This window comes from Microtus oregoni, unplaced genomic scaffold, assembly GCF_018167655.1.
Source record: "Microtus oregoni isolate MIOR12 unplaced genomic scaffold, Mior012 000080F_ref0000499, whole genome shotgun sequence".
NCBI classification, from domain to species: domain Eukaryota; kingdom Metazoa; phylum Chordata; class Mammalia; order Rodentia; family Cricetidae; genus Microtus; species Microtus oregoni.
In genome coordinates this window covers 2,249,786-2,267,182 of record NW_024544538.1, presented here as the reverse complement: position 1 = coordinate 2,267,182, position 17,397 = coordinate 2,249,786, and positions in this window count along the sequence as shown.

The following is a 17,397-nucleotide window of genomic DNA, read 5'->3' as shown; positions in this document are numbered from 1 at the left end:
TTCTACATCTTTATTCTCAGACAGCAGGAAGAGACTGCCCCACTAGGCCTAGCTTGAGCATCTAAGATCTCAAAGCCTGACCTCATAGTGACACACTTCTTCCAACAAGGTCACACCTACTCCAACAAGGCCACACCTCCTAATAGTGCCACTACCTTTGGGGGCCATTTTCTTTCAAACCACTACAGTGTGTTTGTTAATCTGTCTGTGTTGTAGTCTGTATATGTGAATGTAAATATTTTGGGGATGATTTTTTGGACTACATTAATGTGTAAGAGTTATTGTCCCTAACATTTATTTTATTTCTTTTATAAAACTGTTAGCATTTAATCTACATGGGAAGTAGAAAAAGAAGATCTCCTGAACAAATTAGGAGCATGGGGATCATGGGAGAGGGTAAAAGGGGAGGGGGGAGGAAGAGAAGGGAGTAGAGAAAAATATATATATCTCAATAAAAACATTATAAGCATTTGAAAATGTGTAACCACAAAAAAAGCTGTTAGCTAATATACAAGAATTTAACAGTTAATTGTAGAATTTGGGACTGAAGGAAAAAAACTGGCTATATAGGACATCTTTTTTCTAAACCTCAGTCAGGTCTACCAAAAAGATAACTAATTGAATTGTTTGTTTTGAGCTTCTTCCAGGTGGAATGTTTTGGGTCCAGGACTTCTAACTGTTAATTCTAGAAACTGGGACTGATTACAAATAATCTTGTTACAGGATTTAGAAGATATATTTGATTTTATGAAATATGTATTTTATTAAAAAACCACAGTTTGCTTATGTAAAACATCATTCATTTAATCATAAAATGAAAGCTTTATTGTTATAAGATTTTTAATTTGATAGATATATTTTGATACAAATTTTCTTTCAAAATGCATTCTAGAAAGAAATAGAATTTTATTAACTTTTTAATAGTTAACAGTATCAGAAAAAGAGAAAACACAAAATACTTTACATTGATCAAAATAACTCTAAATAATGCTGTTGGGTTATTGCCATAGTTTTGTTCTACAGTAATATTCTTAATATGCCAATGGGAGGCATGAGGTTTTAAAATGGATATATATATATGAAATGGTGGGCTAATTTTGCTATTGGATGGATGCTAGCAGATAATACATTTTTGTTGTAAGTAATGTTATGAGATTGGATATTTTCATATCTAATTTGTATATTATAAAATTATCAAGATTTTATGTTTTATTAAGATATTTTCTGATGATTTTGTGAAGCTTTTAGCTACTTAGGAAAATATTTTTTAAAAGTCAAGATTCGTTTAATAACTGTTTATGGGGCTGGAGAGATGGCTCAGTGGTTAAGAGCACTGGCTGCTCTGCAAGAGGACCTGGGTTCAATTCCCAGTACCCATATCGTAGTCTCTCAACTGTCCATAACTCCAGTTTCAGGGAATCCAATTCCTGCTCCTGGCCTCTGCTTGTGCCAGGCATGCATGTGGTTCACAGACATAAATATAATTGAAACACCCATACACAAAACATAAAATAAAATGAGAACTTAACAAGTATATGTTTCTGTTAGTCTTACATTTTATTTCACTTTGTGTATGTGTGTGTGTGTGTGTGTGTGTGTGTGTGTATGTGTGTGTGTGCGCGCGCGCTAGAGGAGGTTAGAGAAGAACTTGTGGGAATTGGTTAGCTCATTTTACCACATGGGGTTTGTTGATTGACATGAGATTGTCAGGGTTGGTGGCAGGTGCTTTTATTCACTGAGCCATCTTGAGGGCTTACATAATAGTATTTTAAGTTGCTGCTTTATTTAACAATGATTTAAAGGTGATTTCAACACATTTAATACCCTATTTATCTGCAACTGGAAATGTGTAAAGATCCATGTCTAAACTTTATGTATTGTGCACAAATTTATTCAGTTAAAGACATGTAAGTTCAATACATATAAATGGACTAATAGGTGCTTACTCTTTCAAATTTTTATTTTTTTATGTGTATAAGTGTCTTGTCTTCACATATATGTATACCACTTTTGTGCCTAGTGCTCACAAAAACTGTTAAGAGGGCATTGGATCCCTTAGAACTCTTATTACAGATGATTGTGAGCCACTATGTAGGTTCTGGGAATTGAACCTGGGTATTCTGCAAGATCAACAAGTGCCCTTAAGTTTTGAGCTATCTCTCCAGCTCCAAATGCTTAGTCTTATGTAAATGTATTATGACATTGATATTCTTTTGACATTTATGTTATTTTTATTTAGTTACATTCAGATGAAAAAATGCTATTTGGGATATCCTGCTGTTTGATCTTGTCTCTACGTCTACTTGCCATGACTAAACATTTTGTAACTGTACATATGAGGTGTTCCTATATGTCAGAAAATAAGTCTGTTGATGGTCATTAGCACTGTTCTCTCAATTTGTTAGAAGTCTAAACTTTTAAGTTTGCTAGGACTATAAACCTATTACTCTACCAAGCCAAAGATATACAGTTTGCTCTCCAAATAGAAGCTGAGTTCATATATGAAGGACTTCTATGTAGCTCCTCTGCATAATGATAGCCATTGCAGCTGGCTCCTTTATATATTATATTTACATAAGCTTTCTTATATAAAGCAAAGCTTAAAAGAACACTTTACCAAGTTGATGTCTTCCAGACTAGAATTGTCTGAGGTGTTAGTCCTTTTCAGACCTGTATTCCCATGTTCCCTAATTATACTGTGACTGTTATCTTTAGGCAAAGATAATTAGACATGCCATAACACTATATACTCCACATAGTGCCTCTTGAAAACTAATTGGTATTGGGTATTGACCAATATACAAAGCATACATTTATTTTTATAATAGTACTTAATTTAAAAAGATTTTATTTTTTATTATGTTAAATTATGTGTAGGTGTATGTGTCTGCATGTGTGCATGAACACTTGAGTGTAGGTGCTTGCACAAGAGGGAGGCATCAGATCTTCTGGAGCTAGAGTTATAGACAGTTGTGAGTTGCCTTCTGTGGGTGCTGGGAACCAAAATTAGGTCCTCTGGAAGAGCAGCAAGGGTTTTTAACTACTGATCCATCTCGCTAGCCACGTTCCCCACCCCCCTTTTGTTTTTTGGTTTTTCAAGACAGGGTTTCTCTGTGGCTTTGGAGCCTGTCCTGGAACTAGCTCTTGTAGACCAGGCTGGTCTCGAACTCACAGAGATCCTCCTGCCTCTGCCTCCTGAGTGCTGGGATTAAAGGCGTGCACCACCACCGCCCGGCTTTTTGTTGTTTATTTTTGAGTTATTTTAATTATAACATTTCTCCTTCCCTTTCCTCCCTCCAACACCCCCATATACCTCTCTCCACTCTGCTTCAAATTCATGCTCTCATGTTTCACGAATTCTATTGCATAGATATACGTTTTTGTATATACATATATATCTCCAACTATAACCCATGGAATTTATGTAATGTTAGTTGTTTGTATGTTTTCAGTTTGCCATTGAACAATAAATTGGTGTCCTTGCTTACTTTTTTGAGGTGAGGACTCATTGTGCCTTTATCTTCTGTGTGCTGAGATAATAGGTATTTGCCAACATACTTGGTTTATGCAGTGTGACACCAGTGGCTCTAGCCTAGGCTTCATAGCAAGACTTTGTCTTAGAGCCAACAACAAAATGAATTTAAACCCAGACCTTTATGAATTCTAGGCAAGCACTCTGTCAACTGAGCTACAGTCCCAGTTGTCCCCACTTTTAAAGGAACTTACTTTTTGATATTGTCTTCTTGAAATATTTGCTTTTGATGGTTGTGGTTTTTTTTTTTATAAAGCTTTGTAACTGTTGTCCATTAACATTCTGCAGAAGCACAAGTGCCAAAAGAACCTGAGCAGCATTTTTGAGTTGTTAAAATGTTACCAGTATGACAGACCGAATTAAAGCTTGGTGATGGACTATATGTAGTCCTGGCCTAAGAGCCACCCGTTTTATACTTCTTAGTTGCTTAAAATTGGCAATAACAGATTTTATTGGAACTGATTCTTTGATATCTGTCACTCTACAATATAGGACTACAGCAGATCAGCCAGCACAGATCTCATCCATGTTGAAGGATAGTCAAGATCTAACTATCACAAAGTCTTCAGAAAATATTGTTCTCTGTGTTGTCAAGGGGGAAATTGTCAGGAGAAAAATAAAGTCATTCTGTTTGTTGTGCCTCTTGCATGTAATAAAACTTAGGGGGGTGGTAAACAAAGACGATCATAGATTTGAGGACAATCTAAGCTTCATAGTAAGGCTTGTCTCATGCCAACAACAAAATGGAGTCACTTGTGCCATACCTTCGCAAAATAACTAAAGCTAGGAAGTTATTGAGAAATGGTTCTAATGCATGATCATCTGACACTAACTGAATGCCTCCATTTCAACCATTGTTGTTCTTCTGTTAATAGGCCCATTGTATCCAGGGTATGGTAATTAGTGGCAAAGACCCATTCAGTTGGCTAAGTCATTTTTGTCTTTTCAGTTTAAATTATATAACAGAATTATACTGCACAATTTTGAGGGATGTTTAAACATACCTGAAATTTATAGGGCAGGAGCCAGGATTAGTACACAGGTAGAATTTTTGTTATGTGAAGCTCATTTGGCCTTAAGGACTTCTGTTGATTGACTAAGGCCCACCCAGCTTATCAGGTAGGTGATTTTTTATGTAAAATAAACTGATGATTATTATTTACCACATTTACAAAAGGTCTTCATGGAAATAGGTTAGTATTTATTGAGTAACTTGGAAACACAGCCTTAACTGAGTTGAGAGAAAACTATTCATCAAAGTTTATCTTCTTGTCTAAGGTATGAGAGGCATTTCCAGAGCTTTCCTCTTGGCTTTCTTCAACTCACAGTGAAAATAATTTCTCCCAATGTTTTGAAAATATAATTTATTTATTTTCACATAGTCTTAGTTTGGATTTCTTTTACTATGAAGAGACATCATGACCATGGCAACTCTTATAAAGAAAACATTTAATTGGGGTGACTCAATTATAATTACAGAAGTTCAGTCCACTTTCATCATGGTGGGAAGCTTTGCAGCATGCAGGCAGAAGTGGTACTGGCTCTTGGCTTACAGGGTACAGGAAGATAGCTGAGACACTGGATAGTATCCACACTCTCCCCTACTATGACACACTTCCTCCAACAAGACCATACTTCCTTCAGCTAAGCTACATCTCCGAATAGTGCCATTCCTTATGAGATTAGGTGGGTCAATTACATCCAAACAACCATATATATATAATTTCATACAATATATTCTGATCACAGTTTCCTCTTCCTCAGCTCCTCCAAGATCTTCCTCACCTACCCGCCCCACCTACACACTCACCAACCCAACTCCACCCCTTTTATTTCTCTCTCTCTTTAGCAAACAGAACAGCAAAAAAACCAAGCAACACAATTTTACAAAGCACAAGGGGCTGGAGAGATAGCTCAGAGGTTAATAGCACTGGCTGCTCTTTCAGAGGTCCTGAATTCAATTCCCAGCGACCAAATAGTGGCTCACAGCCATCTATGAGGTCTGGTGCCCTCTTCTGGTGGGCAGGCATACATGCAGGCAGAACATTGTATACATACTAAATAAATAAATTAAAAAACCACAAAACACACACACATAAACACACTAAAACAAAACACACAAATACGAAATTGGAAACCGTAATATACGAGCAAAAGGCTAATAAAAACAATAAAGTCCCAAACAAAAACATATGAGACAAAAAGTCTACAAAGATATCATTGAGGTCTAGGATGGTTTGAATAAGAAAGTTGTTCATAAGCTCATGTATTTGAATGTGTGGTCATCAGGGAGTGACACTGCTTGTGATGGATTAAGAGGTATGGCTTTGTTGGGGTAGGTGTGACTTTTTTGGAGGAAGTGTGTCACTAGAGGTGAGCTTTGAGGTTTTAAAAGCCCAAGCCAGGGCAATGATTCTTTCTCTTCCTGCTGCCTGTGGATCCAGATGTAGAACTCTCAGCTACTTTTCCAGCGCGATGTCTGCCTGCATGCCACCATGTTCCCTGCCATGATGACTGGACCTCTGAAACTGAGCAATCCCCAATTAAATGCTTTTTTTTAAAAAAAAAATAAGAGTTGCCATGGTCAACTCTCCTCTTCCCTCCTCTCCTCTCCCCTTCTGTGCTTCCCCTACCCTACCATGCTCCCAATTTACTCAGGAGATCTTGTGGACAAGTCCATTTTTGTGTTGACAAAACAGGCACGGGGGCCTTGTTATTTATGTGAGATTCAATTGAAAAAGACTAATTTTTCCTTTGCAAGTAGATGTCAGTTGGACATAACTTCTTGATTAAAGATGGGAACTCATGTCTACTTCCCCTCTTAGTCCTGGAACTCCGTCTGGTTTGGACCTCTGCAGGCATTGTGCATGCTACCACCAACACTATGAGTTAATATGTGTGTCAGTCCTGTTGTATTTGGAAGACTCTTTCTTTGGTGTCATCCAGCTCCTCTGGCTCTTACAGTATTTCTGCCTCTTCATCTGTATTGTTCACTGAGCCCTGAGTGGAGGGACTTCATGAAGACATCACATTTAGTACTGAATACTCCAAGGTGTCTCTTTCTCTGCACATTGTCAAGTTGTGGGTTTCTATATTAGTTCTCATCTACTATATGAGGAAGCTTCTATGATGCAGACCTTGGTTGAAGGAGTCAGTGATTTATGGGTATAGCAGAATGTTGTTAGAACTCATTTAATTTTTATGTCCCTTTAGTAGAACAATAGTATTTGGTTTTTCCCTAGTCCTATGGCCTAATAAGTTTCAGGTTCTGAACAGTGTTAGGCATGGGTTTCATCCTCTTGGGGTGGGTCTTAAATGCAATTAAAGACTGCTTGGTTGCTCCAAATTTTGGGCTACTATTGTACTAGTGTATATTGCAGGCAGATCACCATTGTAGATCACAGTATTTAGAGCCGGGATGGTGGTTACCTTTATCCTTTGGCAGCATGCAAAGTACCTTCCAGTACCATTAAAACTAGTCAATAGAGGTGAAGGTTCTAGTTAGGCACCAGCTTGACTTCTCCATGTTCAATGAGATATGTAAATGCTGTCTTCAGCAACAGGGCCATATCTACAGGAGATTATTGCCAAGTCAATTCAAGTTACATAAATGGGGCTGAAATTACTCCTGGGTAGGGTAGCAGGCCTCCTATGAGCTCTATTTGGAGTCAGCCCTTAAGGTGTTACTTGGCTTCTATATACTCCTTGAAATGACACGGCGGTGGTGGCGCACGCCTTTAATCCAAGCAGGCGGGAGGCAGAGACAGGCAGATCTCTGGGAGTTTGAGGCCAGCCTAGTCTACAAGAGCTAGTTCCAGGACAGTCTCCAAAAGCTACAGAGAAACCCTGTCTCGAACAACCAAAAAAAAAAAAAAAAGAAAGAAAGAAAGTAAGAAAGAAAGAAAGGAAATGACAGGATATTCTTATTCCAGAGGACAGACACCCAAGTAAGTGGCTATAGGTCCGTTTGTGGAAGTACTGTGAAAGTCATTATATACTCACCATTACCCTTCTTCACAGGAACCCATCTGAAAAAGGGCTGAATTTGGTGAACTGAACAATGAATGAAGAGTTCATTGGGAAAAACTTCTTTTGGTCTTTTATTTGATCTTTTCCAGTCTATAAATATTGAGCAGCACCTTTATTATCTATTGGCTGTTCAGCTGTTCGCGGTGTCTCATTTGCCATCTCCAGACTCTTTGAAAATAAAGTCTCTCTGGTTTCCCTTCAGACCACGTGGTTATTCAGTATGTGGCTTCCTGGAGTCTTGTGGTTAAACACCTCTGCTTGATGTCTTTGCTCACAGGCCCCTTTGTCTTTGTGGATGCTAATAAACCCTCTTCTAATAATCTTCCTTACTGTAGAGGAGTCCATTTCTAACATTAGGAGAGCTCGTGTCCTTCTCACTTGTGCCCTCCTGTTCATGTCCTCTGGTTCTGGCTCTCTGCAGATACTGTCTACTGGTTGTGATTTTGGCTTTATGTAGTCTTTCCCTCAGCATTTTCATTCCTCTTTCTGTAGCTTTCCAGAGCTGTTCAGGCCTCTCCTTTTTGTTCAGTGTTGGTTATTACTGCACCCGGTCTCTGTGAGCTACAATAGTAGGAACATCTGACTCGTGGTCCTTTTCATGGGGCTAGATTCTGTGTCCTGAGAGAAGACTTCTAACTCTAAACTCTTTCTTTTATTTATTTGTATGCATGTACATGTTTGTATACCCATGTGTGTGTGTGTGTGTTCATATGTGGAGTCCAACAGTAGATGACAAGTGCCTTCTTCAGTCACCCTTCACTGGATTTTTTTTTTTGAGACCGAGTCCACTGTTGAATTTCGAGTATGATGATAAGACTATGGTGGTATTGTGGTTTGAATTGGAATGCCCCCCTGTGCTCATATATCTCAAGAATCAGGATGTGGCCTTGTTGGAAGAGGTGTGTCACTAGAGGTAGGCTTTGAGAATTTAAAAGTCCATGACAGGCCTAGTCTTTCTTTCTCTGCCTGCTGCTCGAAGATGAGGATGAAAGCTCTTAGCTCCTGTTTCAGTGCTATGTCTGCCTGCCTCCATCTTCCCCAATATGATAGTCATAGATTAGCCCTCTGAAACTATAAGCCCACAATTAAATGCTTCCTTTTAAGTTTCCTTGGTAATGGGTCTCTTCACAGCAACAAAGCAATAACTAGGGCAAGCCATTGGCCACTAACCCTAGAGATCCTCTCCTCTCTGCCTTCTCAGTGCTGAGATTACAGGTACCCATCATTTGACATTTTCACATAGGTTCTCTAATTTGTGCCGCAAACATTTTATCAACTAAACTGATTTTCCAGCCCCTGAAATCTTGGTTTTCCAACCCTCTTAATAATAGCACCCACGTGCTTTTTGGACTTATGTTGATCCCGTAAGCTCTTTGGGTTTGTACTCTTCTTTGTTAAGCCCAGTGCTTCCCCAGCCAAACCTTGTGTTCCTTCTCAGCTTAATAACCAGGAGAGGCTGTTGACCACTCTTTCCAGGGGGATGCTAATTGTCAAATATAGGGAACACCTTCTGTAGCTTTTGATTGCTGAGTTTCCCAACCATCTCCATTCTTTTTATAAGCCCATTTCATCCAGATTTTTTTTCACAAGTATAAAAGTCAATATGCTGTAAATGCCATTTATCTCCTAGGTCATCTCCATAGAAATCTTTATCAGGGCCTTGTTGGAGTCTGGGGATCATGCTTCAGCTGGAGCCATACAGATCTGAATGGCCTGTGCTCTGAGCTAGAGTCAGGATACCATCTGGGCCATGCTGCTGCCATGTCTGGGTCTGTGGTCCTGCTCTGGGAACCATGTGGGATGGAATCAGAGGACCATGCTGAGCTGGCCCTGCCCTTCACTGGCCTTGGGAGAGCTGGCCCTGCCCCTTGCTGGATGTTGTAGCAAGAGAGCTGGCCCTGAACTTCATGGGCAAGCTGCCCCTCCCTCCTCCCACTCAGGAGAGATGGCCCCACCCCTCACCACAGCAGGAGAGGAGGAAGAGCTGACTCTGATGGCATGGGTATAGGGGAGCCGACCCTGCTCATCTCCTGAGGTGGGTGCCCCCAGTGGCCTGGACTGACCAGCTAAACTACTACCCAGGTCCACAGCCAGGTTTTGGCTCAGTCCACTCTAACATCTACTCCATATAGGACTTGCTGGAACTTGCGAAGGAACTGGTACTGTGAAATGATAACCACAGGATATCCGAGAAAAGTTCCGATGAGGATTCAGTGATGGTGGTGTACCAGAAACCAGACACCTTGAACCAGACCAGTGACTCATTGAAGTTAGCATTTGCAAGTAAAGCTGATTAGACAAAAGGGTATACTGTGTGACACTCCCCTACTCCCAACACCATCAGGAAGCTGAAGAAGTGTTGGAGAGACAAGAAAGATGGAAGAGCAAAGTGGTTTGTTTTGTTGTGATTTTGGTTCATTTACTTTTTGTTTGTTTGCCGTTTTGTTTTGCTTTTTTAAATTTTTCATTTGGTGCTCTTTGGACTGGAGAGGGAGGGGGAAAGGAGTGGGAGGAGGGGGAGAAGGGTGGGAGGAGGGGGAGAAGGGTGGGAGAAGGGGGAGGGAAATGGGAGGCTGGGAGGAGGTGGAAACTTGTTTATTTTCTCCTTTTCTCAATAAAAAAAATGAAAAAAAATAAATAAAACCATCAAGGGAAAAAAATTTTTTTTTCATTTGGAGTGCCACTGCAGAGGAGAGAGGAGGATATGGAGGGACTGTGAGGTAAGCAGAATGTGTCTATTGGGAGAGATTATACAACTGGGACCCTGAGCAACCTGTCACATTCTTAGTGTCTAGGACTCCAAGGATTATCATGCCATTGCACAGCATCCCATGAGCAGCGAAGTAGGCCCACAAGTATCACAGTGTAGCTATTGATTAACTGCTCACTTCCCAGGTAGAAGGTCACTGGTTTGTTTGGTCACTGCCCAAGGAGTCTTTTCTTCCACAGCCACAGTGCAGCATCCCCACACTTGTAACATCTAAGCCTTGCATTGTAGTGGTAGGATCTGAAGGCATGGTAGCAGGATAATCTATACCAGTGGTTCTCAACCTCCTAATGCCATGGCCCTAATACAGTTCCTCATGCTGCGGTGACCTACAACCATAAAATTATTTTCATTGCTACTTCATAACTGTAATTTTGCTGCTATTATGAATTGTGATGTAAATATCTGTGTTTTCTGATGATCTTGGGCCACCCCTGTAAAAGGGTTATCTGACCCCTGAAGGGGTTGAGAATCTCAGGTTGAGAACTGCTGATCTACATGAATGTTCATGCCATTTGTTGTGTTGAAACAAGCCCTGGTCTAACCAATAAATGCTCACTGACTTCTGTAGCATAAATTCTAATTGGTATTAATAATAAGAACCCAGAGTCAGATATAGAGGTTAATGCTGAAGATCAGAGAAGCAGAGCACCAGCCACTAGAGAAACTTTTTACTTCTACCGAATCCTCTGACTGTATCTCCAGACTTCAATGAGCTCTTGTCTTCTCCTGCCTTATATTTCTCTCTCTGCCCAGCCATATCACTCCTGTCTCAACCTCCCTAGTGCTGGGATTAAAGGCATGGGATCCCAAGTGCTGGGTTCACCTTTGTGTGAGCTCTGTTTCTCTATTGGTTAAATTTAATCTAGTGTAGCCCAGTGTGGCCTTGGACTCACAGAGATCCCTCTGCCTCTGTCTCCTGATTCCTGGGATTAAAGGTATGTGCCCTCACTCTCTGGTCTGTATGGCTGACTAGTGTGGCTAGCTCTGCACTCTGATCCTCACGTAAGCATTATTTGGTAAACTATCAAAATATCACTACAGACTTCTTCCCATACTTGGGATGTAAATGTCAAGTTCATTTCTTGCCATCATCCATGAGACTAGGGGCTCTTCTCTGATAGTGTCTTTGGATATAAGTGACCTGTCAGGGGAGTGTCATATATTGCAGGAATGGTAAGTCACACTGAGAAGTAACTGGAAAGTTAGGGCTTGGCGAAGACATGGCTGCTGAACTTTAGCAGCGTGGACTTTCAGCTTCAGCTTAGCAACATCCTTTTTACCAAGCTCAATGGCTGGGGCCAGCAGTCACTTAAGTTCCTTTCAGGCAGAGATACCGATTCATCCCTTGCTTGGCACAGCCTGAAGCAATCCACCAGCTACTGGTTAGCTAACCTTTGCAAATCCTGAATACTTCCTCATTCCTTTCATGGTTCGGCTCACAGACAGCAGCAGGAGTTCATTGGTGCACAGTTTCCTAGGGATGACAAGAGTATTCACATTGAATCAGATGCTCACAAAGAATGGTTTTGGCACATCTATTTTATTGATGTGGCCTCATTATCACCATAGTCTATCTGTCTCTGCTGCACTTCCTCTAACCTTTTGGGGCATGTATCTAGTATGTACCTGTCTTGGCAGTTTATATGCTCATTGGATCTTAAATTGGAAATAATCTGTATCTGCTGCAGGTTAGCCTTTCTGTAAACATGTGTGAAGCTCTTGGAAAAGAATAACCTGGCTTGCATCTAAATGGCATTCTAGTAAACTGTAGCATGTTCCACACCGTGCTGTTATGACCAAGGAATAAGGCCAGACGCTTCCTGCTGTCTTCATTTTATCTGATAATGTAAACCCAGAAGACCATACATAATGTGGGATGTGCTTATTTGCAGTATGAGTGATTTAACCTAGAGCTCTTCTTTGACGAAGAAAGTGTTACTGGAAACTGCATCATAAATGGATGATAAGAGCAGGTCTTCTTTTTAATAGGAAATAATCACAATTACATCAGAGATAAACATTTGGCATTTTATGTGCAAGGTCCTGTAAAGGAACAAATGGTGTATATTATGAATGTCACTCTAATGAAAATGCTGTGTCACAAAAGCAGGGAGGTTGCATATTTAGTGCCCTCTGGTGTGAGTATCAGTAAGAGCTGGTTACTTTTTATACCTTAGAATTTAGAAGGATACTTTGGAGATCTTGTGAGGTAACCTAGTTCTCTGAAGAAGCCATTTATGCAATCTAAATGAATGTTTCCTTCTGTCTCTTGCCTCAGTATCAGATTAAGCATTTTTTGTAATCTTTTTTACTTCAGATTAATATTAGAACTTGCTTAAGGTGTGATGTTGGTGATAATTATGATGATTCTTCTTCAAGAAGAAGTTTCATTTATACATTTGTCTGTCTGTCTGTTTTGAGACAATGTTTCTCTGTGTATCCCTGGCTATCCTAGAAGTAGCTCTGTAGACCAGGCTGGCCTTGAACTCACAGAGATCCCCCTGCCTCTGCCTCAAGAGTGCTGAGATTAAAGGTGTGTGTAGTAATAGGAAGCAGCGGGGCTGCGTCCCCAGCACCCCAGCCGCCTGCTCTGCTAGCTTAGTTTATGCCCCGAAATAACAACACACAAACTGTATTCATTTAATCACTGCTTGGCCCATTCTCTTCTAGGCTAATTCTCACATATTAATTTAGCCCATTTCTAATCATCTGTGTGTAGCACCCCAAGGTGCGCTTACCGGGAAGATTCTAGCCTATGTCCATCCTGGGTCGGAGCTTCATCCAGGGAGCGGGGCATGGCGTCTCTCTCAGGCGTCTGCTCCAGAGAGGAGAGCTGTCGAGAGTGAGCTCACTTCCTCTTCCTCCCAGCGTCCTGTTCTGTTTACTCCTCCCACCTATCCTCTAACCAATAAAATGGGCCAAGGCAGTTCCTTTATTAGCCAATGACCTTCCTCCATCATTTCCCCTTTTTCGGTTTAAACAAAAAAAAGGCTTTAAGGTTTCAACTGGGCAGGACACTGGCGGTACCGAATTACCTGTACATGGCGCAACTTAAGTTTTTAAGAACTGCTTAACATTTTAAGAAATGCTCCTGGATAGTAAAAAAATGTTACAGATTCACAATAAAACAGATTCAGACATAAAAGACCACACTGTTGGATGAATATACATAGGCTTGAGAGAGAGAAGAAAAAAAAATAGAGAATAAAGTTAATGGTTTAAAAAAAAAAGTAAAGTCTTTAAAGAGACAGAGTACAGATAGTTAAGAGATTAAAAGAAATAAAGAAAAATAAGCCACGTAAAAATGGAAAATTCACACAGAGTCTGGATTATGTACATTGTGTTTTCTTTAAAATTTTTGACTGTGAAGGAGCTAAGTACAGAGAGACATTTCATTCTATGGGCTGCCAAATGGAACCAAAACGGATATTATGAGGGTATGACTTCAGAATTTGGGTCTAAGGATATGATGCTTTGGAAAGGGTCTTCTTTTGTTTTCACAGAGGACCAGACCCTGTGGATTGCATCTATCCCGATATGGTATGATAGACCACGGCCTCCCGAAAAGTTCCTGTGAACACCCTCAAAAAATTACTTCACTCAACTGCCAACTGAGATAAACCTGGCACACAGGTTACACCCTAAATGATCTGATTAACAGCACCCCCATTCGGCAGGAAGCAGTTTGGAGAGAAAAAACTGTGCCCATGTTCCCAAAATATTGTTTATAAATGTTCTTTTACATTTAAAGGGGGAAATGATATAGGTATGAGTAATTTGCATTGGTATGGATTTTAAGGTCAATTTTGTTATATGTATATGTATTTCTGATCTTGATTAAGGTATTGTGAGTGTGTAGTTCATTTAAAAATGTAATGTATAATTAAGAAATATAGGTTAATGGATGATCATCAATAATAGTCAAGATTGTAGTCATGTTAGTTAGATTTTCTAGATATATAGAGATACATTTCAGTTAGACATTCTTCATATCTTTCAAAGACTGCAGAATATGGCATTTAATGTTTTAATAACTTAGGACTTTTCATGACAATGAGACATATCTGCTCCTGGCGGCACCAATCTACTTCGAGAGGAAGATGGGCATCAAAGAGGATCCTTATGGAGTTGGATAGCCATTTGGGCAAGAAACTTCTCTTGCCTGGACTGTTGCATAAAATGGACACAGAGAACCCGCAGAGAGAGGACTGCTGAACTTGCCTAATGGTGAGACGGTCTTTTGGGGTTCATGACTCATGAAAGAGTCTGCGAGACATTCTGCAGGACACAACAGATAGTGACTGAACTGTCTTTGGAATTTCCTGCTTCATGAAAATGTCTGCTGGATACTATGGGCCTAAAGGCTGAAGATGGATGCCCCAACGGTACAAAAGAACTTTGGGTGACTGTCCAGGCAGCGAGATGTCTCTGTCATTTCTAGAGTTTGGATTTCTTGTTTGCTTAGATAATATTATATCCTTCTGGAGTCTTTGATGGAGTTGAAGAATGGATAGGTAGTTACAGTTTTCCATTGTTATGATAAAAGATAAAATAGATATAAATATTGTAACTGTGATTCTTGCTTAATAACTGTTTTGCTATATGTAATTTTGCTATGTTAAAGTTAAAGCCTTCCTTTTTTTTGTTTAAACAGAAAAAGGGGAATTGATGTGGGAGTGTCATATATCAATCTGTTGATTTCATTGGTTAAGCAATAAAGAAACTGCTTGGCCCCCATAGGTTAAAACATAGGTGGGAGGAGTAAACAGAACAGAAGGCTGGGAGAAAGAAACTGAATCAAGAGTCGCCATGATTCTACCACTCCAGGCAGATGCAGGTTAAGATCATTCCTGGTAAGCCAGCTCGCGGGCTACATAGATTATTAGAAATGGGCTAGTCCAGGTGCAAGAGTTAACCGAGAAAAGGCTGGAACTAATGGGCCAAGCGGTGTTTAAAAGAATACAATTTCTGTGTAATTATTTCGGGTAAAGCTAGCCAGGTGGTGGGACACAGCCGGCTGCTTCGTATTACAACAGGTGTGTGCCACCATCACCCCCTGGCTTTATTTATTTATTTATTTATTTATTTATTTATTTATTTATTTATTGCTTGTTCATATGTATACAGGTGCACTGCAGTGTGTGTGTGTGTGTGTGTGTGTGTGTGTGTGTGTGTGTGTGTGTAGAACAGAGGTCAACCTCAGATGTTATTCATTGGGAGTTGTTCATCTTGAATTTTGATACAGAGTCTCTCTCTCTTTTTTTTTTTTTCGAGACAGGGTTTCTCTGTGGTTTTGGAGCCTGTCCTGGAACTAGCTCTTGTAGACCAGGCTGGTCTCGAACTCACAGAGATCCGCCTGCCTCTGCCTGATACAGAGTCTCTTACTGGGACCTGAGTTCATCAATTAGACAAGGCTAGGTGTCCTGCAAGCCCCAGAAATCAGCTACAGTAGGATGCCTAGTTTTTACATGGTTCTGATCCTCAAGTGCTTTCTTGAATGACATATCTTCCAAACTCCTATTTTTATTTATTTATCCAGACATGTTTTATTTAGTTCATGTGTGTACATGTGTGTGCATGCGTGCTTCTGAATCCAGATGTATATGTGCCACAGTGTGCATGTGTAGTTCAGAGAACAATCTTCATGATTTAGTTCTGTCTTTATAGCATGGGTTATGGGTATCAAAGCTGAGTCATCTTGCTGGCCCTTATTTATTTTTTAACAATAATAAACTTTTATTATTCATTTCTTTTTTGAGATTATAATTACAGCATGTCCCCTTCCCTTTTCTCCCTCCAAACTCTTTCATATACCATTCCTCACTCCTTCAAATTCATAGCCTCTTTTTTTCACTAATTGTTGTCACACACACAGAGACACACACACACTCCTAAATGCATAAATACAACCTGTCCATTCTGTATAATGTTGCTTTTATGTGTATTTTAAATTCCTATTGTTTGGTATTGGATAACCAGTTGGTGTACTCTTCGCTGAGGATGACTATTTCTCCTGCTGTCAGCATTCCATAGGTGCCTGTAGTTCTCTGTCTAGGATTGAAGCCCCATGGGCTTTCCCTTGTCCATGTTAGCATGCCCATTGGTGTTGTCATTGTACAGCTCGCTCATTATAAGTAGTCATGTTGGCAAGACTTCATGGGTGTAGCTTCTGACATTACTAGGAGGCACACTCTTACAAAAAGATCCCTGATCCTCCGTTATAATCTTTTTGCTCGCTCTTCTACAGTGTTTTCTAAACATTAGATGCAGGAGTTGTTTTGTAGATGTATCCATTGGTTCCGAGCTGCACAATTCTGGGTATTGATTGGATGTGGTTTTCTGTAATGGTCTCTGTTGCAAGGAGAAGTTTCCTTAATGAGAAGGGTGAGGACTACACTCATCTGTTGGTATTAGGACAAATATCTAGAATGAACTTAGGAGTCATGTTGATTTAGTAAAGTGGCAGTTGTAAGTTCCCCTCTAAGAGCCGTGACTTTACTAGCCCTGGAAAATTGACTAGGTTTCTAATACTAGCCATTTCTCTCTTGTTGAATGTGTTTTAAGTCCAATTAGAGAGCTGTTGGTTTTGATCAAGGCATGTGTGCCACTAGTGCACTGTTAGGGTTATCGTACTATGTTGGTGGTTGAGTTGGTTCATAAGCATCATATCTGCGTAGTACTATTGGATGCTTCCCTTCTTTGGAAGTTTCCATGGCTTTTTCTGGTACCATGAAAACTAGTCATCAGAAAAGAGCCCTGTGTCTGTAATGCATTATATATTTAGTATGGACAGCCAAAGGCAATACAAATAGCATGTAAAATTTTGGGAGTCATTTGGGAAACTCTTACAACTCAAAAGAGGGCTTCCCACACCTGGTGTTCGTGTTTGTGTTATAGGTGGTCTTTGGCTATTGGAGGGAGCATTGCCAGCCCAGATGTGAAAATTTCATTTAAACTATATATGTTTATTTATCTACAGACTTATGTATATTATAGTGATTTTTAGGTGAATGCTTAATGGTAAGATTCCTTATAATGTTTCCAGACACCCTTACTCTTATTTTAC